The following is a 26,277-nucleotide window of genomic DNA, read 5'->3' on the forward strand; positions in this document are numbered from 1 at the left end:
TTGTCCAGCACACTGAAATCAGGTTGTAAATGATGCTAATCCACGCACTTTATTGCTAAGGAGGCAGAAAAGCCTCAGATTTCACGTACTCTGATTTCAGGCTGATTTATTTCATTTCCAACACTGAAGGGGGAAAAAACATTTGTAAGCAAGGGTAAACAGTATGAAAACTCACAGGGACACAAAGACGTGGAATATAGGATAACAGTTCAGAGTCACCCCTCAGAGCCAAACTTCACTTTACAGACTTTTCTGTTTATCACTTAAAACACACAAAACCAAGCAATCCTCCAAAACCTACCTCGGATATCAAATATTTAAGCTGTGTAATCACCAGACTATCCTCCTCTGGATTCCTGCATGTCGCTTCAGGGATCAATTAAAAACACAACATCTTCCTCCCACTCCTGCGGGTTTGATCCTCCCAGCCGCTGGGACCCAGGGACTGTGTTGCCAAAGGTACAAAGCTGAATATCGAATGAGACACCAAGGGCAAGAAGGCAAGAGGGGAGGAAGGTGGAAAAAACCTGCTTGCTGCAATTATTCATACAAGGAAAACACTTTAAGGTTCAGATGCAGAACTAGAATAAACTGGTGAAATTTTAGAGAAACTGCCTACAAATAATGCCTAGGTGCAGTGTGATTTGAGAACGTTAGATACACGAGGCCCCATGTGCTTTATTCCCCATATCCTTGGGGAGGAACGGGTGCATTGCAGGCAGTACTGGGGTAAAAAAAGAGACTTAAGTGAAAACAGCCCCTGCACCATGAGGAGCCCATTTTTCATCCCATCTCTGTTACTGCCCGAGGCATTAAAATGGAAAACCTGAGATCTGGGGCTACTGGGGAACAGAAGTTAGTCACTGTTAGTTAAGCAGGTAGTGTCTTTTGTAAGATTGTCCCCTGGGCAAGACAACTTTGCATGAGAGATGGTTTTGGCAAATAGTTCTAGTAAAATAGGAGGGAGGAAAATGCCGTCTTGAGATACCACAGAAAATACTTTAAAGTATAAGATTAGTAAGGATAAGCTAGGACAGTAGTTAGGATGGAGAGGTGGGGATTAATTTTAGAGGTACACTGGGGCTGGACATTTTAGGAAGAGACTAAGCTGGGGGAGTGGAAAGGTTTGGATCACAAGGAAGATGTAGATTTGAGAGAGCATCATTAATGTCAGGGAATTTCCAGACATGTGAAGTCCGCATAGGGGTGCTTGTTGAAGGGGGTTGAAAGTATTTATCATTTGGAGGGTAGTCAGGCTGAATATCTCTGAGGGTGCCCACAAGTTCCCATCTGAGATGTCTCAGTCCTTTGCATATAACATTGAAAAATCATTGCCTAATGATTTCTGCCATAGAAATAATGTCATAAAAGCATAGGCAGGGGTTCTCACTGCCTAACTGCAGGTGTCTATGGCAACTGGAAGACTAGTTTCCAATGCTCCCCATGCAGCAAATAGAGATATGCTTCTCCTGAGGGAGATTCAGCAGAAACCCACCTCAGATGCTCTGATTTGCCTCTCTGGGTGCCTCTCTCTCGCTACGGAGGGAGGCTGGATAAGTAGCATAGAATAGCTACCTATCTTTTAGAGAACTAATATAGGTAAGATGAAGCTGACTTAAGCAAATATCTCAAGGTGAATTGAGTGTTAAGACTTACTGCGTGATATGGCTACAAAAACTAAAGACTAGCTTCCTACATACTGCACTTGCCTAAAGTTAGGCAATTTGAATAACCAGTACTTCCAGACGACAGCAATAGATCATCCTCTGTCAAACATGTGATGTCTTAAACTCATGGGTTACTTTGGAACTTTATCTTCATGCAACTTACTTTTTGATACATCTAAAATGCCCCAAATGATTTTGATATATGACAAAATGTATCTCGTTCAAAGCCAAACAAATATCCACTAGTTCCACTTATCTTCTTGGAGCTCCCTTCACACAAGTGCATCCCTGCACACTTCATAAACAATCACTTTCTATGGCAGTATCTACTAATGAATCTTCTTTAAGCGCCGACAGTGGGATGAGCAACATCAGCTTTTTCTACAAAGCCACGTCCAGCTGTTTCTCATTCTTCATAGTTGTTAAACTAAATGATCTGGCACATCAAGTTTAAGCTGATGTTCCAGGTAATTTTCCTGTTGCAATAATTTGGTACGTTCTTGCTCATGACTAAAAGCTTGATGTTCCATAGATTTTTGTGTGCTAACCCTACTGTGTCAGGGATGCTCTAGATGACCAGTCAGTGTTAAGGCAATGGATAGTGTGCAGTTCCTAGGGGTATGTGCCACATGGATACCATTAAGGCCCACCTCCCTGCAGCCCGATGCTCCATATACTTAATAGCAAAAACGCAACTAATCTCTGCTGTGCAGGATCAGCCTGTTAAAAAAAAAAAAAAGTGTACATGAATAAATCTAATGTAAATTCATATACTCCAATGTATTCATATATTGCATAATACAAAATCTAAAAGTACATGGCCTTTTTAAGATCTTGTTCCTACTTCACACTTTTGTTAGTTCAATTATTTCTCTCTCTGGCCCAGCATTTTAATTTTTTCTGGTCCTCCCTTCTGTCTTTCTGCTATATGCAGKTCTCTCATTCTTCATATTAATTGCAGTAATTACCTTTCCTGCTTTCACAGTTTTCTTCCCTTCGCATATAAAATCTAGATTTTGCAGACATGAAAAAATATTAAAAATCTTGGAATATGTTCTCTGCCCTCATTTTAAGAAAATGCCAGTACAGCTGTGAAAGCTGGTCCAACTAATTGAGATCAACGTGCCATGATTTTGTGCATTGTCATCAATAGATCTTACAAAAAGAGTATAGAGTTAAGTGACACATGTTACTAATGGTGTCTGATCACATCAGTGGCAAGCAGTCACATTCACGGCACATTCTCAGAACCTGAAATTTCCATTCTGTGGGAAATACCAGTGTTTCAGAATTTTCTTTCATATGCAATCAGAATAGAGACCCAACATTTCAGATTTTCTTAGGAAGCAAATATCTGAGAAAAGGAAAGGTTTTAGGAATACAGAAAACTATTAAGAAGATTTTTCAGTCTTTCCAGTTATTTCAACATTGCTGAAGTAGTCTTCTCTCCTTTCTCAACCTTGCCGGTTATATAACATAGTGTATTAGAGTCTGAACAAAGTGCTTTGGCCACATATAAAGTATTTTGATGAGCCTGATATAAAATATTTTGCCTCTGCCAGAGCAAGTTGTTTCAATAATTTTTCATTAAAAAATCGAGCAGCCAATACATCTAACTAGCATTTTTATTTCCTCAGATCAGCATTTTCTGATAGAAATTATTGGCCAGCCCTAGTTATGTTTATAATTCCCCTATTGGAGTGTTATCAATAGCAACTACTAATTTATTATCTTTTATAAACTATAACCAGAACCTTAATACTATGTATTAACCTTGATTCACCTGTGACTCACCAGGTAAAGCTGGAAAACATCATGGATGTTCCATAATTTTCCAGACCAAATCAAACCTCTTAGAAGCTTTCCGTTCTATTTGAGATAGATGACAAAGTTCAGAACAATTTTCATATTCCTCAGCTGTTTGCCTGCTTAACTGGTGTCAAGTCAACTTTGTTTAAGATCTTGACATCAGAGAGTGGGAGGCAGATATTATATCTAGGGATTTTCTTTGTTTCAAGGCTTACATGCCTGTGTCCCATATTGACTTCAAAACAGAAAAGAAAATGTTTATCTCTGTGAAAAGCCCCTCGTAGTGAAGAAGAGGCGGCTGCTGGTATTCAAAGATGGAATGAAAGCCAGTGTTTGTACTTCCTGACAGCAATGACATTCTCTTACATGTTGCTTTAGTTTTTTAATTATTTATTATTATTAGTCTTCTTAGATGGTTTGGTGATTTACAAGATGTTCCAAATCCCCTTCTAGTGCCTCTTCTGTGACGCTTCTCCGTTTCTTTGCCACGTCGAAATGTGAGCACCAGGTGGCACTAACATCTTGCTGTTCTCAGCAGCAGCTTCCCTGCGAGAGCAACAAAGCTCCTTCCCAGGGTCAACAGCATTTCGGGGAAATCTCTGCAAAAATTTGTAGCAATTCTTTCCAGGCTGCAAACAACATTTACGTTCTGGAAAGGAGATTAGATAGGAACCTGTAATCTGAATTAATCTGATGGAAGGGTAAGAGACAAAGTAGGTAACTTGGAAAGACATACCAGTGAAGAATAGGATTTGATCGTTATTATTACTATTATTATTTCTCTTTGTGTTACTGTTAGAGGCTCTTCTTCTTTAGAGAAGACAGAAAAAAGGGATAAGAAAAAAGAGAAAAGGGGTTTTGGATATGTAAGAAATACTTGCAAAGAACAGGGGAATACACTGTCCTTTGTATTCACTGAACAGGAAAAAAAGTATATGGGCTTAAATCAATATAAAGGATATTTAGGGTAGACAATAGATAAAATGCTATAAAAAATGTAGTAAAGTACTGGAAATGATTGCACAGGGCAGCTGGGGCAACCTCATTACAATGGTTTTAAGRAACAAGTGAGATAAACCAGTCAAGGAAGAAGGGCAGGGGAAGGATGAAAGGAGTTGTCAAGTCCTTTCTAGTGCTGTTTTCTACAATTAGGTGAGATAATTATACTCAGGTACTCAAACAGCATCTTGTCCAGTGGTACAGGCTGCATAAAAATCAGATAAAATTCTGGATAAACACTTGGCAACTGTAGCTGCTGAAATCCAAACAAGCTAGTTGAAGGCTAACTCAGGTATATCTGTACTAATGGCAATCAGCTCCTTGGATTGCACTCCATCTGTATCCTTAGGGTCTACCCTCAAAAGAGAGATTAAGGTATAAAGAAGCAGCTCCTTCTCACCAAGAATTTCAGTCTTTCCCTTTGGAGACACTTCTTTTTAGTACCTGAAAACATGCGTTTGCCTGGTTGGCTTGGTTTGTTTCTTCAAGCCCTTCACTTTCAAGCTTGGAAACAGACTTTGTGGTATATATGTGTAACAGTTTCCCACACTGTGGGCAATAAAGATAAAACCTAGATTGAAATAAAAAAGAGAAGAATCATATCTGGTGAAAAATATATTCTAACATTCCCACATATCACATATGTGAACATATTTCATGTAATAGCAAACATCAAAATAGGAAGATAATTTTATGAGATTGATGAGGAAAATTATATTTTACTAGTTAAATATGATGGTTCTAGATCAGATATAAATCCAGAATCAACAGAGACAAACCCTTATTTTTCTGGATTATTTAAAATGTGGGGAGTTTTCCACTTAAAATTTGACAGAGCCTTTTGAATTGAGACTCTCAGTAGCTTTTTCACACTGGTGGTGACTTTTGTTCAGTAAGAGCCTGATTTTGCTCTCAAGCAAGAGTCTTTTCTCTGTTTGTAGTGATATTCCAGTGTTTGGCTCTTCCTCATAAAGTTCCAGTGCTGCATTTGTTCCTGTGTCTTTCAGACCTTCTTCATGTCGGCTGCTCTTTGGCACATGTAATGGCTGGCTACAGAACCCGTTGCGTAAACACTCCCATTCGGTATTGTGATCTCCTTAGGAATGACTGAATTGGAACTAGACGAAGTGATATAATATGAAGCTGAAAACAGCAAAATGATCCCCAATTTAAGGCCATTGGGAATGCCCTCAAAATATTAACTAATGCCCACAAAAAATCATGACATGGGCATTGACTCTGATTTAGAAGCTGCAAGCCTAGGGCTGCCTCGATTAAAACAGTCACTCCAAGCTCTATGTATTTCCATTATTCCATGCAGAGCTACATGAAGAACTAGAAATCAGACCTGCGTCTGTCCGTCTTTCATCGTTGCTGTCATTTTGCCAGACTTTCCATGGTGAAATGGAGAAATCTCTGTTCCTTTTCATCCTTGCTTTTCCTGTGATCATACATGCAAGGAAACAAAGTTAAGCCAAAACTGTCTCCTACTAAAGATGCCAAATCTCAAACTACATTTCTGTTTTACACAATGACTTGCTTGTGTGTGTGTCTCTAATTTCACCTGTGTAAACTGGTCACTATGATAGCTTACTAGATTAGGAATCAACTTGAGGTGACTGGAAAGCTCTAGTATGAAAATGAATGGCATTTGCTTTTGTTATGAATAATAAATCTTTTGTTAAAATTCCTCCCACTTCTCTCAGTTCCCTTCTGGATGGATTAACCATGGCACCCATATAGATTGATGATACATTGTCTCTGATGTCTGATGGAGGAAGAAATGGAGCAGTCCCAGGGAAGCACCTGACTCCAGTAAAGTGGCAGATTACAGCCATTGAGAGATTTTCCTATTGGACACTATAACCAACCATCTTGAAAATGGTTAATAAAAAGTCTTGACAGGAAATCCACATTAGTATTTAGTTTTTAGAGAAGCAAACAAACTTATATGTGTCCCTCCAGCTATTTTTGTCTTAATTCTGAAGTTCCCATGTTATGGTACAGCCTCCCTCACTAACATTCCTGCGTATTTTAAGAAATCCACCTCTCTTTCCCATCTTTCTTAACACTAGCAATTCCAGTTACCAGAGAGAGAAAGCAAAACTGATTTTATAAGCACCATATTAGTTAGGATTTTTAAATATATAAAACTTACCCATCTCCATCATTGAATCAGTCTGTAAGGAAAGGTAACCTATTTCATTAGACCAGATGGTGAAATTAAGAAAAAAAGAAAAGCCTACACACAGTGCAGAAACTGAGCTTTCCCATTTGGAGCAATAAATGCATCAATTTTGCTTTTCAAAATCTTTGATCTTTAGATGTATTTTATCTTCTAAAAAGTTGGASAATTAAGAAAGTCAAAACTGATAATGAACTTCTGATTTTAGTGCCAAGAAATGTCAGCTGACCCCAAAGGAAATATTTTTATTCATGGAAATTTTTCTTAATTTGCTATTTTGTTTTATTTAAAGGAAAAATTAAAATCCACAGTAATTCAGTTCCTGCACAACTCTAGTTATGATAATTTAACAACAAACAATTTATAGACAAATAAAACTAAAACTGAAAGGAAGATGATTCAGCTTATGAGCCTTAAACAAGTAAGTTCTATCTGAGTCAAACTTTTGAGACAGAATAAAAGCAACGGGCAGTTGTTGCTTTTTAATTAAAGCAGTGAAAAGTAAAGCAAAGAATAAAGAGAGCAGTACGAAAACTAAAGCTTGGCAAAAAGATTTGAAAGCCTGCTTGTTGCAGTGGAAGCTGTAGAGAGGTCGACAAGAACAGTAGTAGGGAAGTGACAGGCTGCATTCTGAAATGTGAAAGGTGAATTGCTGCCTGTGTTAGGCAGCAAAGTGATAAGAACAAATAAGATATTCAATAGCAGCAAACTTCTTTGGAAAGTTTGAAAGACTTGGAAATAGATGGAGGTCTAAGATTCAGGTAATATGAAACTGAGAACGTTAAAAACAAACAAGAACAGAAGGCAAGGGAGTTTCAGCTGACATTTTCAGAAATGCATTTAGTACAGGAAAGAGTCCCTTTGGACTAGAAAGTACCTAACATAACCTTTTAGAAAAAGAGTCAAGGGACCCAACAGGAAAATACAGAGCAGTCACACTCACAATCTACTTTCAGAGATCAAAAGGAAGAATAGTTAAAACAGTCAGGCTTCTCTTGCCTTCAAATGCATCCTTTGTTAGACTTCTATGAAGATCTCTCTGACATGCTACTCAAGAGGGATGCATCCCTTAGCTAAGATGTCCTAGAGCACTTGATAACACAGCCCACCAGCAATGAATGTCACGTGAAGAAAGAAGCATCAACAGATAAGACAGAAAGGGGAACAGTGGGATAAGAATAACAGGTTGTCATAAACATATCCTTTGCCTCCTGAAAAGAATGTCTGCATACCTCAGAGATCAGTGTTAGAGTTGGCTCATTGCTTTGTCAACAAGTCAAGAGAAAAAAAAAAGAGCTGAAATTGTTTGCATGTCTTGTACAATAACAGAAGAAAATACACATTTAAGGCTGAAAAAAATAAAGTATGTTAACACTGATTTATTCTCTGACATACCTCTCCTGGAAATTGTATGTGAGGTGTATTCTAACTCCTACTGCCAGATAAAGAACAAAAAAAACAACCCTGTGACATCAGACAAAACAACACAACTGTTTGCAGATATCTCTTCAGAACTCAGCCAAGGTGGGTAGTTCAGGTTTTTCTATTTTTAGGGACAGATCCTCAGCTGATGTAAGCTGGCACAGGTCCACCGAAGTCAAGATGCCGAGCTTTAAAACTAAGCACATAGTTAAGACCTTATTTTGAAACTGAACAGCAGTTCACACTATGCACTGTTAAGCCCCAGATGCCTCAAGCAGGAAATGCATGGAAGACTCGGCTGTTACATCCAGCTCTCTGGAGCTCCAGTCCTCTTTGACTTTACCCACACAGTGATCATGAAGGATGTCCTTAGAGCCATCAGCATTAAACCTTTGCTGCTTTCACTCAGCCTAACATCACTCAGTTCCTCTTCAGTGCTATTTGCCTCTACTCCTGTATGTGTTCACTAATCTTTTATACATCATAGCAACCTAAATTAGACTATTAGCAGCTCAGGGTAGGGATTTTATCTCCTCATTTGTTAGTAAAGTGCCAAGTATACCCATAGTACTATATAAATAAACAATAAGGCTAACAGGCTGGCTCTATATATAAGGATTTAAAAGTCAAACAATCTTAACATCAATCCACCTCTTTATTAGCAGCCACTGAAGCCTGCAGATTCCTGGCCTAAAATGCACACGCTAGCCAGCTCCAGCTGGCAGCTTAGCTGCAGGTGACAAAACATCTTTTCTGACTTGCATGGAAATGTGTCTGGAAGCAAAGAAAAAAATAAGAAAATAATATCCACTAGAAAGAAAATACAATACAGGCCAACAAAGGGATTTAGAAACTGGGGAGGCTGCAGGGGTGGGGCGGGGAATCCATAAGCTAGTGATGATTCAGAAGTGCAGAAAGACGTTGGATTCAGTGATGCCGATGGCGATTGATTGGGCATTTGGCAATATGCATCTCTTGTCATTCCAAGCTGTCTGTCTGTATTCCTGTTCCCTTCGCTTTGTCTCTTTCATCTGAAATAATCTGTCAATACAGGGAGCATGGGAATGGAAACTGAATCCCTTACCTGACCAGTACTGGAAGTGCACCACGGGGAGAGGGAAGGGAGGGGATGCAAGGACTGTGTGAGCTTTTGCCAGGTGCAGCTGTTAAGTAATGCAAACGTGTTAAATAACACCAACTGTCTTGATGAGCCCTTTGTTCAGCACCAGGCGACCTAAAGTCAGAGATCCTGTTTCAGTTTTCAAAGAGTGGCAACCTAAGGCCAGGTTTCTCAAAGGTGATGAGACTTTTGAATTTACTTCATTTCAGGATCTCCAACCACTGACATTTTTCACAAAATGTTGGTGTATTTAGAGAGGAGCACTTGGCACTTTCTGAAACAGACTTTAAGCTGGGCATATTATAATTGAAGCATCCTACATCATTAGACACCTTAAAATACCCTGAAGACAGATTAAGCATTTCATGGGATGAGATGGGGGAAGTAGAACAAAGGCTGGACAAGGTCTGGGTGATGACCCTGATAAAAACAAAATCCTTACATCCCCATCTCGAATCATGTAATTCAGGTCTCTAGGCCTCATCTATGCTAGAAGGTTTTCTGCTGAGGCAGGTCGTTGGCATGCTGCTTTCTTTTTGTATGCACATAGACTCTCTAATATGAATTCCACTGTCTCTTTGATCGTCTCCTTGAAAATATTCTTCTTCTTGTCAGAATAATGTAGTTACCCATACACTCTGTTCTTCTTATGGTACAGAAAAACTGAAGCAACAGGGCCAGCAAAGGGTGTGGAGACCCCAGTGGGCATCTCAAATGAAGTCTCTGAGCTGTGAGTGGCAGAGTTCAAAAGAGCTGCTAGTCAGGCACCGTAAAGGGAAAGCTGCATTCAGGAATAGCAGCCGGCCTGAACCAGAGTGCCTCCATATGCATGCCTCCATACTGCATTCAGGCAGCTTCAGCTGTTTTGTAAAGGGAAACACCCATCATAAAAGAAGTAAAATATTTCTTTCACAGAAAACAAAATTAAATGTGAGTACATGGCAGGGCAGTCTGTGCCAGAAAGCAAAACAAAATTATATCAAAGAAAACTTTCCTGTAAAAAATCAAATCTCACTCAGTTACGAGTCCTGTTAACTTCAGCTGACGCAGGAGTATAGGGTTGTTCAGATGAAAGAGGATTGTTGAAGACATTTCTGTAAGAATGTTTTATTTTACCCCAAATGAACTTAAAATTCCTTTACAATTCCTTTCCTTTCCTCTCTCTGTAACTGACATATTCTTTTTTGACATCTTTACTCTCCTTTCCCTTGCCTGCAATTCATTCTGAGAACAAAGACTAAACAGCAAAGTGTCATTTTTTCTTTGGTATGATGGCCTTTCACCCTTGTGATCCTTTTGAGGAAACCAGCTCTTATGTTTAGATCACTAATCCCCTTCGGAGCAGTTCTTACTTTCTGGGTGGCTTTATCAGTCAAGACCCACAAAGCGATGGCTTCTCCATTTATATTATTTTAAATGAGGCTCCCTTATCCATTGCATGGCACGGTAGGGCATCTTTGCTAGATGGGGGGACACTGTTTCGTACACTCAGCTCACTACAGCAATTAGAACCTGCTTGTCCACTAACCAGCTACACTTCCCCTGCCTCACAATCACGTTTTCACAACTCTTCACTTTCCTTTCACCCTTCAGATTCATTCCAGACCTCTGAAATGGACATGATTTCTCAGGAATCATCTGCAGATCTACAGTGATGACCCTCAGCTTTGCCTCAGCAGGAAGCTTCCCTTCTTCCATCCTTCTTTGTCACCTAAAATTCCTCTTTAAAGATAAAGAACAGCATTGCAGTTAAGGCATTGGATTTTGGACATTTGCTTCCATTTTTTAACTATGCCCAGACTTCTCCAGTGGGTTTGCCCATGTCACTGAGAATGGAGTTTGCCTTCCCTAACTTCAGCTGTCCAGTCCAAGCTGTTCTCTACAGTCAAGATCAAAGCATCTCCAGCAATTGAGGACTTGGAAACATCATTCTCTSTGGGTGTTTATCACTCTTCTTTGACTAATGGGAAAGTCAAGACAACCAGGTTAGTCTACACACCACAGCTTTCAGATGACTAATATTTACAAGGAAATCTTACTGTAACTCACTATCTAAAATGGTAATAACAATGATGCCTTTCTTCCATCTGTTACCTACTGTCTCTGTTCAGGTTATAAAACATTATAACACTCTTACTCTGTGTTTGAAGGGTGCTCAGTCAAAGAAAAGAGGGACTATGTGTGCCTCCACTGTGGGAAAGGTTGCAGCACCACTCTAGCCCTTGTTAAATACCAGATCAAACAGAGGAGGACACAGCCATCTTCTGATGGCAGGTGGAGAGACGTGTCAGCTGTCAACCATACCCCATCCATCTTTCCTTTGTTAGCCAGCAGGAAGATTACTTGACAATTATTTTTAATTTAATTTAATTTAATTAATATTTATTATTTTTATAGTTATAATTTACCTTCCACATCCATTCAGCATGTGAAATATTGGCTGAGCTTGCTAGTATCACAGTGTATATTCACTATTCAAATATATGCAATTGTTTGCCCTGCTAACTGTGTTCAGAGATCTCGCCAATTGTTTTGCCTTCCAACCTCATACTTCCTCTTCTTGACATATTTTGAGGAGGAGAAAGCCTAAGCCGCTAAGATCTTAATGTTCAGAGGCATTCGGAATTTAGCTTTTTGATTCAAATGATTATAAAGAGTGAGGCTAAATATGTAATTCACATCCACACCTGGTATCTGATTGTGAATATCCAGAATGCAGAAATACCCATATAACACATTATTCAGTTAGTCAAGTGTTGTTTTCTAAGAACAAATCCAAATTGGTTTAGATTTATCCAACATGGTTTAGAATTATCCACTAGCTTTTGGTTAATCTAGAGCAGATGGTTCCTCCAGTTCAAAACCAACTGCTAATGTCACAAGGATCAGGATCCTCAGGCATTTCAGCCTGAACTGATCTCTACTCTTGATCTCTTGTTGAGAAGGCTTATGAATCCAGAAGCAGCGATTATCACTATAACAAAGTTTAAGGCATCAGAAACAACATAATGAAGAGAGTCTGCTGAAGCAATTCACTCACTTTACRCCAGGAATCCAATCTGTTCCTGGCTCTTACACTCATATGAAGGCTGTGTTCAAATTTAGGTCTTGCCTTATATGGTCAAATAAAGATCATATCTGTGCCTAAGGAACATTTTGTCTGAAGTTATTTTCTACTTTTCCGTTCTCCTCTAGCTAAGCTACACTTCAGTTAAGTTCATTCTGAAAATGTTCTCCTCTTTATAAACACACCAGTATATATTGGCATCTCCTCTGGGTATGTATCAATGCACAGAATGTTATCAGCGGTAGCACAATTCCTRTAGACCAATTATACTGCTGACATTTACTAAATAACCAACAGACAAGACAAGGCATGAGCTGCTATCGTTCTCCTAGTGTGAGGACAGATGGGCAAACAGTCTTGTTTAGATGATTCTCAGGATTTTAGTCAAGCAGTTAAAATACCTGAGTAGTCAGAAAGAATTGTTTTTTCCATCTACATTTTAATTATGATGGTTTACAGTATAAAAATGACTGGGTAGATGTATATATTTCATAGATATGCACAGGTACATACAAGCAGATACAGCTCGCTCACACACACACACACACACACACATATAACATGCAATACAGCATATGTAATATCATAGTATATAATTTTATAAATTCACTCTCCTAAATGTAGATTTGTGTCTTGGATATATTATTAAGATGTGATATTCAACTGCATATCAGTAATTTTAAATTTATTTATGTCATCTGTTTCTTCATTTTTTTCAGAAATCACTTATGTGCTGAATGACTTTCTAACATCTCTAATTTAGAAGGGTCAATACTAATCCGATTTTTGTGTCAACCTTACAGCACGAAGCACAGCAATTTCAATAATAAAATTAGTTATTATTTTGACAGCTCTCCAAAGTGTGATGTTGGCCTGAATTTGGAATGTCAATAAACTCAAAGCTAAGCACATGCTTAAGCACTTCCCTGGAACAGTGCCAATAAAACCAGCTGAGATGAGGGATTCATTAAAGGTAGACTTATGAATTGTTAGCATGGAAATGGGCACTGAAGCTTTTTAAGTAGATTACATAGACAGATCGGATAAAAAGAAAGAGGAGAGACACTAATAATGAACCCTGTTGGACATTACAGGAAGCTGAAGTCAGAAGTATCTGCCAAAAGTATCCCGGTAAGGACCTGCCTCCATTCCTTCAGACTGTGTGTAAAAATAAGAATACTACTGCTTTTCACTGACCTTAATAAGGCCCTGAACAATGAGAAAAGGTACAGAGCAGGGAGATTCAGGTGCCATATTGGGTATTATGTATATACGTATGTATTTATCCCTCATTTATGTCCATATTAAGGGACTGCAAAAACATTCTCATGCTGATGGAAAACTAGTTTGGAATTCCCTCAAAAAATAAAAACATAGTGCAGATGTGCAGCTGGAGTGATGCAACAGAGATCACTTATTAGTCAATATAAACAATCTGGTATACGTACAGTACAAAAATGTAAGCGCTTTCCCCAAAACTGTTTAACAGATTAATTATGCAGTATTATTTCAGTAATTTCAGTATTATAGCAGCAGTGCTCTTAGCCTGGCTTCCTGCTTTGTGTTCAGAGTTCCCATGTTCTTCCTGTGTTGTAAACTTACAGCACCATGGGAAAATCGAAAGTGGGTGAAGATAAAAAAACTGATGAAAACAATGGCAAATTGGGACAAACTGAACCCCACTCTTCCCTAAGTGCCATGATATCTTTACTGTTCATGGGAAACAGGAGATCCTGATGCTTAAATTCTAATGCTAAAGACTGAGGCTTAGCAAACTACTGACTCCTCAGTATATTTACTCTGTAAGGATGAAGGATTGTTGGTCCCTCTGGGATTATGAGTCTGAGAAGCGGTGTTATTTCAGACCTGATGTTTAGACCATTAACAACTCAGTGCAGTCTTTCCTTCACTTCAAAAGCTGTACTCCTGTCCCTAATGTCATTTTTTCCCACTTAGTCTGTGGATTTGATGTGATTAGCATCTGAAATATATTACTTGGGCTGGCATTAATTAATTTAGCTGATATATTGCAACTTTTAAACTATGTTGGCCACAGGAGGCTGAGTGAGGTATGACAGATTTCATCCTGTTCATCTCTTTATTTGAGTCTTCAGGGTTAATTAACCCCAGAGAATTTTAACCATAAACAAGAACATGTTCAAAGTAAAAGGATTTTCTCTACCAAACTTTATTAAGATCCCACCAGTGGTTAGGTGTCCTGTCAAGAAGCCACAGTTCTTTCACTGAACATGTGTTAGCTAGATACCACAAGAAGAATGTGCTCTCAGACCAGATTTCAGAGAGTTATTCAGGCAAGGATACACACCCAAGAAATGGCCCTTATTTATTGTGAGCTGCACCAAATGCATCAATCCCACATTCTGCAGTCTCACAAATCAAGATTTAAACTCTGCAGCTCTTATTGCAAATCTATATGAACCAAATCTTTTGAGTCTTGCCCTCATTAGTTTTCACTCAGGGATGTCCGTTAATAAAATACAGGATGGCACAGATCCTCAACTCATGTAAACTTGCCCTGTCACTTGATAACTGGCTCTTTGATGTAAGTGGAACCATCACAATTTCCATCAGCCCCAATATACATTTTTTCCTCCTGTTATCCACTTCCCTGAAGACATGAGTCATTAGAATCCTCCACTGCTGTCATATACTACCATATAGACAAAAGATAAGTCACTTAGAAAACTTCACATTTCATGCTATCAGCGGATACGGGCTTGAAAAAACAATTCAGCTTAAATGACAAATGATGAAACACTGACTTGACCTTTGCACTGTAGTCTTCTGCTTTTCATGCTCTAGGATAAGCTTTTAATTCTCCTCATGCCTGCAGCTATTACTCAGCAGATATCAGCTGCCGAAGGACCTCTTCCCACGCCCTCTTAATACTGTATGTTTGCTCTGTCACTTCTGGCACTAATAGAAGCAGCATCCCTAAATACGTTTCTATCATTGAATACTAAGATTAAGAAGGAAGATGAGATGGCAGAGTTGCATCTCTGATGGGAAGATGCACACAGGCTGACAGAACAAAAAGTAGTATTTGAAAGATACGGATTTACCAGTCCAAGAGATCTTTCTATAGCATGTAGAATACACTATACTGGTAAATCTTCATCTTTCTAGATAAAACTAAAAACTCTTTTAATCTCAGCTGCAGAAATAGCAACAGGGCACAGATTTTTACCTGTAAGCACTCTTTCTAAACCAAGACTTTCATTCTGTAAAGGCTGCAAAAAGGATTTCACAGATTTTTCTAAATTAAAAAAAAATCACCCTTTCTTGTGTTATTTATATATGCCTTTTTATGTATGGTAATCTGGCATCTGTATGTGAGAAGTAAAGACATATGGGTCTGAAGATCCTCAGCTCAGGCAATGAGAGCTAAGGATAATACCTTTATAAATTAAAACTAAGAAAAGAAATTTATAATAAAGTTCTGCTCCTTGCAAAATATCTTCTGCTATTCTAGGTATACATTTCTTTGATCTGTTCTTTCCTACAGTGATGCATGGATGATTATTATTGTTAGCAGTCTCATACCAACAGGCCACACTTGTTTTCATGTCTGAGGTTTTCTTTGTTGATATCTACATGGGTGGTATCTGCTTTTAAAAAGGCTTCTCTTAAAGGGCCACTCCTTAACTCCGAAGCTACAATCCTTCTCACGTGTGCCAACAAATYCCTTATAGCATTAAAATGGAAGAGTTTTCAAATCTCTAATTGCTTGAAGGGTTTTGTTAGCTTGTTTTGTTGTTTTTTCTTCTGCTTGAGCAATCCAAACTAATTARTCAGCTTCTCCTTTTCACACGGCCACTTTCTGGTCTGTTTCCCTTCAAGTTTTTTCTCTTATATTATCACAAAGCTACGTGATTTGTGGTTCAGATAGTTATGGTCAGAAACTTTCCATCAAAAACTTCCATTCAATGAAATGCTTCTTTTCAGTAAATGGAAACATGCATTGCTACTCCTCACACCATCTACCAAAAGATGAGAGCTTTCAAACAAACACCTCCCCCTCACACACATTTCAGATGTAAAAAATCAATCAAAAATAAATAAAAATAATTTTCATTACTTTTTTTTGGAGGCATTGATGAGGGGGAAGGAGACAGGAATGAGAAGAATATGTTTTCTAACCAATTCTATTTGGTTGCACTACATGTGAATTTCTCACTGAATATTGAAAATAAGTGGTGGAAACATCTCATTGACTTTCAGCATAAAGTTGGTTGTTATAAGACCTAAATTTATGGCCCATATATATATATATATATTTTTTTTTATTGGGATCTTTTAAAATCCAAATCATATTCTCCTGTATTAGAGGAAGCCCATCGATTGCAGCCCCACGACAGCTGCTTCGAGCTCAAGGATGCAGTTGCGCTGCAGTAATGTCCCACAGCAACAGTCGCAGCATTCAGCGAGAGCCAAGGGGATGTTGCGGCCCYGTTGTCAGTACTGTCAGTGCAGATAAAAACAGCGTTGTGTCACCATGCAATATTTCAGCCAGTTCTGCAGAGGATCTGAAGATCCACCCAGAGCACTTGGTAGTAGGGCTTTATGAATGAGGGACTTGTGCTTCTCTGCTTTGCTTTTTCTTTGAGAATTCACTGCACTGATTTACAATGGTTGCATTTTCTCAGAATCCTTGCCTATGCTACCACGTAATTTTACACTATTCTGCCTCTGCACCCTTAYGGTTTGTCTGCCTGGATCCTTGCTTCCCTCATATGCACAAAGGCAGGTGCAGCCATGAGCATTTCCTTAGGGCTGAGAGCAGCTCCTCTGCTGTCCCTGTTAAAGGATCATCAGGAGCAGGTCTATGGCAGCCCCTTTCAACAGAACGTCATCGCGGTTCTCATCCGTAACAGCCTAGTAAAGCTGCAGAGAGGCTGATACTTGAGCTCTGTGTAGCTGTGAGGCTCCTTTTTTCATTTTGTTATTCTTGTGATTTTTACTAAAAGTGTTGCTGCTGACTGTGGTCAACTCCTCTACTGACAAATGACCAAAAATATGTTCTTCCCATCCAAAGGTGGAATTCTCTGAAATCTCCAAGCATTAGCATGTTTGAGGACCCTCATGCTGTCACACTGTTTCTGACAGTATGTTCACTCTGCTCATAAGCCTTTTTGAGCTGTAACCTCATAACAAGTTTAGATCTCAGATCGCTAATTATCATCTCCATTCTGGGAAAAAGCCTTGTTCCAGACACTGACAAAATTGTGAAACTGAAAAAACACCAGATTTTCACTCCCTTCACACAGCTCATGGAGACAACATTTGTTCGTGTTACATTTCATGTTAAAAAAACTTCTACAATAATAATAAAAATAATTACATAAATAAATAATTACTCCACCAAACCCTGTTATCCTCTTAGAAATGCCATGGATAACAAGATTATGAGATTTCTTCTTAAGTAGCTCTCTTCTCTTCCATCCCATTTTGCATTTCAAAAACACTGTTCATAAGAATACAGAAAAAATACAATTATTATGGACCTTCTCACTGGTGATACTCTTCCCTGCCTCTAAGAAAAGAAGAGTAGACAGATCTAATTCCCAGTGGGAGAGTACCTGAGGTCTCCAATATAACCTATACTTTTAATTATCATCAGTAGGCTTTATCTGAACCTGCAGGGAACTAGAGAGGAAAACAAGGCAGCAAAAGACTTCGTGTCAGGTCTTCACAAGTTCGTTCTTCCAGCACCAATGAGAAGAATCAGTATTAAAAAAAAACACCTCTAATTCCTAGTGTAGCAGCAGTAATACAGGATAGTCTTTAATGTCCCAAACTTTAAATCAATAGCAACCTAATCTTATCCTCAGAAGGATCCCATTAAGACAGAATATGGAGTGTAGGGGACTATAATGGGTCATATCAGCTGGCAGCTAAATAGGGGTATCTAAGTCTATTTAGGAAAGGAAGAAATGAAGATTTGGGACAGACGATGCGGATGCTGAACTCAGCCCTCTACAATCACATGCAGCCATATGATACACACAGGGTACATTGTTCTAGCAAATTTTTGACACTGTCTCCCATAATATCCTCATAGGTAAGATCAGGAACTGCGGGATAGATGAGCAGACGGTGAAGTGGATTGAGAACTGGCTGAATGGCAGAGCTCTGAGAGTTATGATCAGTGGGGCAAACTCTAGTTGGAGGCCTGTAGCTAGCAGTGTCCCCCAGGGGTCAGTACTGGGTCCAGTCTTGTTCAACTTGTTCATCAGTGACCTGGATGAAGGGACAGAGTGCACCCTCAGCAAGTTTGCTGATGATACAAAACTGGGAGGAGTGGCCGATACACCAGAGGGCTGTGCTGCCATTCAGAGAGACCTGGACAGGCTGGAGAGGTGGGCGGAGAGGAACCTCATGAAGTTCAACAAAGGGAAGTGCAGGGTCCTGCACCTAGGGAGGAACAACCCCATGCACCAGGACAGGTTGGGGGTTGACCTGCTGGAAAGCAGCTCTGCGGAGAAGGACCTGGGAGTGCTGGTGGACACCAAGTTAAGCATGAGGCAGCAATGTGCCCTTGTGGCCAAGAAGGCCAATGGTATCCTGGGGTGCATCAGGAAGAGTGTTGCCAGCAGGTCGAGGGAGGTGATCCTCCCCCTMTACTCAGCCCTGSTGAGGCCACATCTGGAGTACTGCGTCCAGTTCTGGGCTCCCCAGTACAAGAGGGATGTGGCACTACTGGAGAGAGTCCAGCGAAGGGCTACAAAGATGATTAGGGGACTGGAGCATCTCTCTTATGAGGAAAGGCTGAGAGAACTGGGCCTGTTTAGCCTGGAGAAGACTGAGAGGGGATCTTATCAACGTGTACAAATATCTGAAGGGAGGGTGTCAAGAGGATGGAGCCAGACTCTTTTCAGTGGTGCCCAGTGACAGGATGCGAGGCAACGGGCACAAACTGAAACACAGACACTTCCATCTGAACATGAGGAAAAACTTCTTCACTGTGAGGGTGACAGAGCACTGGAACAGGTTGCGCAGAGAGGTTGTGGAGTCTCCTTCTCTGGAGATATTCAAAAACCGTCTGGACACAATCCTGTGCAACATGCTCTAGGTGACCCTGCTTGAGCAGGGGGGTTGGACTAGATGATCTCCAGAGGTCCCTTCCAACCTCAACCATTCTGTGATTCTGTGATTCTGTGAAATTAAGCTCTGCCAAGGAATTTTTCTAGGTATGGGAACTCAATCGTATATACCCATTTCTTATAGTGGTCACAGGCACACTTTTTGCCCATGTCAGCTAGCACTCTACCACAAACATTTTGGGAGTTAGCATGGGACAGCAAATATTACCAGTAGGCAGTATGCATGTTGCTACCCTTTTTCAAAGGATAAATTCATTACATACCATGCATCTGGGCTGTTCCATGCCAGCTGGCCTTGGATCCTGAGAACAGCCTGATGCACATTTAATTTATCATATAGATGCAGCCATATACAGTCTACCAAACATCTGTTTTTCAGCACACATTACAAGTCACAAAACACTTTCCAGCACTCCATAACAAAGTTAGGATATAAAATGAACAAAAAGCCTAAAAACTAGGATCCAATGAGTAGAAAACACTACTGTCCAAGCCTGCTCTAGCTGGGAATGTGGTAAGTAAAAATGGCCAGATGATGGGAGGATGTATACAGGTCTCAGGCTACCATGGGAAAAATACTGCTTCTTGTAATTGTGAGGTACTTCTAGAAGGTTATAAAGCAACAGGATAGAAAACTCTGGAAAAATACAGGACATCCCCCATTCTGTAAAGTATTGCTTGTAAAACTGCATAGAGGGAATGTGGCCAGTTTTGCATAAATAATGTCAATATGAGTCAATCCAGGAACCCTGCAATAATGCATCAGCCTGGAGGGACGATTTGTGTTCAAATATCTGCCTCCAGCAAGGCATTTTTTCCATCTATTGTTCCATGCCCTAGTTCACATAGTCTTATATCATTGGGAAGACACAAGTGGCATTTGACWTACGTCAAGAGATGATGGCTGTTGCGTACAGGATCTATGCTATATATCTTTCATGCCTTTAYAACTTTTCTTGTATTACCATCTATACTGCTGACTTATTTCATGGTAAATTAGGACACTCCAACCTCCTTACCCAGAAACCATTAGGTCCTTTTAATCTATCTTCTCTGCTATGAAATACACAATCTCTGAATTGTAAACCATTCAGGACAGGGACTGTCCTCCTCTGTATTTGCACAGTGGAATGAGGTTACAATCCCACCTGGAGTCTTCTGCTGCTATATATTTGCCACTACTAAATAATGTATGTCCTTGTTTGTTTAAATCATTCTAAAGCTACCAATAAGAAAACAAGAAGAGCAAAATGCACCTTGGGATGAATACATTCTGTGAGTGAATGGCCAMATGAGGGAGTGAAAGAAACAGAATGATTCAATGAACAACTATGCGCACAAGCAGAGCTATTGACCAGAATGCAAAAAACTCCCATGGCCAGATTTAYAGCATTAGAAGGACTGATTTTACCTCTGTGTTAATAACTATTTTACATGCCATCCAGGTCTGCACACAATATCTGATTCACATGCAGGAAGGGTTGTGGAACCTGTAAATAAAAAGGGAGACCGCAGAATCCAAATAGACTGACACTGAATAAATCACAATTAATTTTGCTCATAACAATGAGGTTACAGGTGAGAGAAAACATATCTTGCCACAGATATAAGGAACAATGATGAGGCTTACAATATTTCAAGAATACAGATCTTCTTTGCAGTCAACTGACAGATGGCCAGTGTCCCCAAATAGGAGGAATTAGGCAATGACAGTGATGTAGACTTGTAAGAGGTAAGTTTTCACCTGTTTCTAAGGGTTTATAGGCAGAGAGATAAATAAAATACTGGCAGAGGCAGATGAAGAGAGAACCTCCAGGCTGCTGTGCCTTTTAGGGTCTGGGACAAGAAGTCACATACTGTATAGCACAGCATGGATCCCCTCACACAACTAGGACATGTTTGGGGAAAAAAAGAGCACAAAATCTCTCGGCTATCATGGAGTGAGTCACAGGAATATCATCTGTTAACACCTTAACAAGAAGAACCGTACCTCCAGCTGTGGAGGAACAGTGGGAAACTGCATACCAGCAATGACCCTTGAAGAGAAAACCCACCCTTGCACTCTTGCTTATAATGCTAATAGCACATAAGCAGTCAAACCACAGCGTAGACTAGCTTTTCTCCAGTATTAACTACTGTGCTGTCCACCACAAAGTCATTTGTCACCAACATACTTCAAGCATTGGTGTAACAGCTGCAAAAACATAATTAGTCCTTCCATCTCTGTCCCATTGGGTACCAGTCACTGCTTCGGTGGTCTCTTTGGATATGTTTTTGTCCTCTGCTGGCCAGAGGGCAAGTCTTCCAGAAGCTACTTGCCTGTATAAATTTCAGTGCACATATTTTACATCTCATTGTAATGCTTTCTTTTGCCAGCATCCTTTTCTTTTGCCAGCATTCTTTGCAAATGTTCCATTTCCAAGCCATTTTTGTGCAAGCCCCAGGAGAAGCCATCAGACAAGCATGCTGAAAATTTATCCACAGGCATCATTAATGCACATCCGGCTGATGAAGACATACAGTTTATATAAACTACAGTTTGGAATGCCTCCCTGTCAAAACAGCTAATCCCACAAGATTTGCTCAGGAAAAATAGGACCAGAGGAAATACCTGAATGTCCAGTACAAAAAATCACAGACTGCCCATAGCTATTTTGGGGGAGGAAGAAAAGCTCGATAACTTTGTATCTGAATAACTTGCAATGCTAACATCTGGAGCACCAACATAGCTGGAGGCTGTGGGAGAGGAGCTGGGTTGGTTGTTAGAGATTGAACAAAGACACAACAGGCCTGCTAGTGGGGCTTGACTAGACTCACAACGCGCGCATTCATGTTGGGACTCCAAGATGTCTCTTTAGAGACAGCAACTGTACGATTGCAAAAGCAGGAAGATGATGAGACCTCTACACCGAGATATCCTGGAAGAAATCTCRGCACTCCATGTTATTTCTTTCCTTGTTCTTTTCTTTCAAGGGTCACAATTACAGTGAAAGTACAGACTGCTGGGAATAATGGCCCACCATATAAAACATGGGGAAAGATATTTCAACAATCTTCACACCAAAAAACAGGAAGGAAGAAACTAGTTCTCTGGTGTTTAAAACAACACGTAATGGGACAGGGGCAACATTTTCTGAGATGAAGGTCAAAAAGAGAAACTCRGAGAAGCAGAGAACTTACGATGCAACATGTCTGTCAGGATCAAGATATGGGGCTGCAGGACCCACTGCAAAAGGAGAATCAAAAATCAACCTACATCATGCTTTAAGCCCCACAAATGTACATTGCGCTATCACACTCTGCCTTAACTAGCATCTGACAATGCTTGTAGAGTTTACGACATTTTCATACTGCAGGAAGAAGCGGATGTGTCTCTGAGTTACAGAAGCAACACAGGTCCCAACAATATCTACATTATAAGGGGTGGTGATCAGGCCATTCTGAAATTCACAGACTTTTACAAATCATTTTGTTTGACCACTCTGTGAGCATGTAGAGGCTTGGCTACAGTAAACTACTAAAGTTGGTACTACTTAATACTACATTTTTTTAAACCCAGTAGCCATCATGCATTATCCTGCATCTCAGTGCCCTGGCAGAAGGTGCCAATAACACATAGCAAATACGGACAAACTTGCCCACAGAAGTCACTTCATGAACCACAGGGGATATATGGAGGATGAAGGAGAAAAGAGGAAATCAGGGAGGCTGAACACCTCCCAGCTTGCTCTCCTGCTATCCTTTTACCACGTGTAGCACCAATGGGCTGCATSACAGAATCACGTAATGACAAAGCTGCTATAATTCTGCTCAATGCCCAACTTATCCTCCATCCAGAAAATAGCTCTATCTAGCCCTTACTGAGCCAAAGGTAGTAGCTCCCTTTTACTCTGAAGCCTTGTGCTTCCATCCTAACTAACTTATCTAATTTATCCTATCCTATCCAGCACTGCTGTGGATGATCTTGCTCCCCTCTAAATAGCTGTCTTCATAGTTCACAGAAATACCTGTTTGGCTGGGAAAAACAACACTGTGACCAAAAAAAAAAAGTCCCTCCTCCCCAACTACAGCTTAAATGATTCTTTTGGCCTATAAATGTCATCTTTGCTGAATTTAACTCCACCCAGCTTTAGTGTCTGTGTTGGCCACATACTAAAAAAAGTTATGTGCCATGCTGTTATCACAGCTTGGGAACAGCAAAACTGTGCCTTGTCTGTTTATTGCTGGCAAAGGATTCCACAAAGCCCCATTATTTCTCTTTGAATCCACACATAAACAGTGAATGGGACAGAACTGAGAATGAAAGTCCTTCCTGGTTAACACATTTCCCCTAAGCCCATCTGTCACCCTCAGAGCAGCATCAAAGCATTGCTGCTAAGGAATAGAGTGAGGAGACCTGGAAGTATGCTTTTTCTTTATTCAAGTTAGAAAAAAAGATGATCCAGGAATTCTACCAGTTCTATTTATTTTTTAAATGGAGTGAATCACTTTGCCTTGCAAGCACATCAACAAATTTTCAGAAAATTCTTTAAAAAGAAGCAACAATTATTCTTTTTGTCCCACTACCGAGCATTTTTGCTTTCCTGATAAAACATGGCCACCCAGACTTTAGAGCTGCTCAGGGTATAAGAGGGAGATCCTCTTAAAATACTATAAAACTATAAGCCATTATTATTGTGAAAATTACAGTCACTGAACTAGTTTCTCTTTAAATTCCTAATTTCAAATTTGGGTTAAATTTGATTGGACTAGAATATGAGGTGTGAACATATGCTATTTGTTAGTTTTTTGATAGCTTCCTGTACAAGAAGAGAAAAGACAGAGATTTGATACTGTGTAGCACTTGGCAAGGGCTGCAGCATCCTAAGACACTGGTTGAACTGATGCCACAGAAATTGAAACGGATGTGAAAGATGGACTGTCTGATTTGGACGCCTTCCAGACGAAAGCACTTGGCCCAAATGGAAGATAGACAAAGACTGTTTAACTGATTGCTTTCAAAAAAAAAAAAAGTATATTCATCTTTTTCTGATCCAAGCAAGGAAATATTCCTCATCTAAAAGTAGGAGATTCCTAATCCTTTGTCTAGGAGTGAAAAATCAGATTTAGACAGTTCCGCAGACTGGCAACAGAGACCATTAGGGCCTCCTAGCAACGTTCTCAGAAGCCTTTGCATGCAGACTTGGCTCTGCATTTCAGCTGCCTACTGTAAGTGGCAGGCGTATACTTCAGTATATGACTGTATATGGAGTTTATGTCTAGCAGCCCTGAATAGTAGGTGGTCTGAATTGCTCATTACTCTCTGGAACTTAAGATGCCATCAAATTTGGGGCAGCCAGCAAAGCAGTGTGAACAGAGCTCTTGGGCATGCAATCAAAAGAGGAAAACATTATCCTTTTGTGCTAAACTCAGCAAATAGTCTTGAACAGTTCTTGCATCATTTCCTTAACGCACAATAAACTGAGAACTAAACCCTCATATAAGCCCTTAGAGATTTTCTGGGGGCTGCTTCTCCCAAATGCTGTCTAGCCAGACATGGTGGGATGTTCTTTTGCTGTCTGAAAATATCCCCCTCTTATTTTTACAAGCGATTTTTTTCCATCAAAGAAACCTCTTTTGCCTTTTCCATGCTAGGGTCTTTGTTAAAATACTTTGTAATTATTTACATCGTGCCTTGGCTAAAGACGTATTTTTGGAGAATTTAATCAGGCAGCAAAAGGCTCCAATTTGGGGGCAGGGGGAGGCAGGGAGGGTTTTTCCCTCATTAATCTGTTACTGAGGAAAAAAATGTTTTCTGCAGCAAAACGCCTCTGATGCTAAGTTTGTATGGTTCTGTCCCTGAATGTTCCTTGACTGCTTTCTTCTTTCCTTAACATAAGCTGTGTATCATGCATCAGACTTCTGCTTTTTTTTAAACAGCATTACAAGCGCCATGCATTTCATACAAAATATTATTCTTAATATCAGCTTTAATATAGCATAACTTTTTTAAGAGTGTATTTCATAAAAATTTCTAAGAAGCTGCAGGTATATAAATGTTCCCTTCTGCATTTTCTGGCACTTACTGTCAAAATCATTCAAATACAGAATCCTAGGTATGACATTAACTGCAAAAAGAGAAACTTTAATATTTACCCACTTTTACATCTGAAGAAATTTGCTTTTCATTATAAAGACAATAAGCACCAACCACTGTATTGACAAGTTTGTATCTATTGGTCCTCAAAGATTCAGCCTTGTTTCTTTCAGAAGGTGTTTCTTTTTCCTTGCACTGTAACTAATTCAAGCACCGTCTGTACTTAGAAACCGCACCAACTTCATTATATTGGTATAGTACAAGCACTACAAGGCGGACAATGCAGGAAGGAGTGGTTTATACCCACACAGATACCGGGATACAGGAAGGCCAAGCATAAGGCTTTTCTATACTGGTAAAAATGAATGTAGGTAAGCAGCTGTAGTGATACACGTGTTTATGTAAATAGAAAGGTATGCCTATTGCGCAGCACTAAAATAARTATCTGTATGTGTACACCCATGCATGCACACACACACACACACACCCCTTGCAGAACATGTTAAAAAAAATTATCAGCATGACTTGCCAAAAGGGGTATGTTCGAGGCCCAAACCCCCACCACCGCTACAGGGCTGGTGTCACTTGTGCAAGCGCAATATGCAGGACTTCGACCCGCACGCRCAACCTCCCAAGCGGAAAAAGAGCCCTCCGCGCCGTCACCTCCCGACGCCAGCCCGCCTGGCCCGTAACGCCCCGCCTGCGGCTCCCACGGCGGGGCCCACACGAGGGGGAGCGGGCGCGACGCCCCCCGCCCGGGCATGGGGCCCGCTCCCGCTCCCGCTCCCGCCGCCGCCGCCGCCGCCCC

General features: G+C 40.1%; 1 long non-coding RNA gene across 2 annotated transcripts; it reads right to left on the reverse strand.

Moving 5' to 3' along the window:
• Positions 1-3,886: 3,886 nt before the first annotated feature.
• LOC112960969 lies at positions 3,887-22,621 on the reverse strand. 2 transcript variants are annotated; one of them, XR_003251902.1, is made up of 5 exons: positions 22,574-22,621; positions 20,805-20,883; positions 5,824-5,916; positions 4,920-5,046; positions 3,887-4,125 (listed from the first exon to the last, which is right to left on the reverse strand). It is a non-coding gene; the product is annotated as an uncharacterized LOC112960969 (long non-coding RNA). The 2 variants fall into 2 exon arrangements; XR_003251901.1 differs by lacking the exon at positions 3,887-4,125 and having other exon boundaries at positions 4,885-5,916.
• Positions 22,622-26,277: the final 3,656 nt, after the last annotated feature.

The sequence above is a fragment of the Apteryx rowi genome, unplaced genomic scaffold, assembly GCF_003343035.1.
Source record: "Apteryx rowi isolate R43461 unplaced genomic scaffold, aptRow1 scaffold_125, whole genome shotgun sequence".
Taxonomy (NCBI): Eukaryota; Metazoa; Chordata; class Aves; order Apterygiformes; family Apterygidae; genus Apteryx; species Apteryx rowi.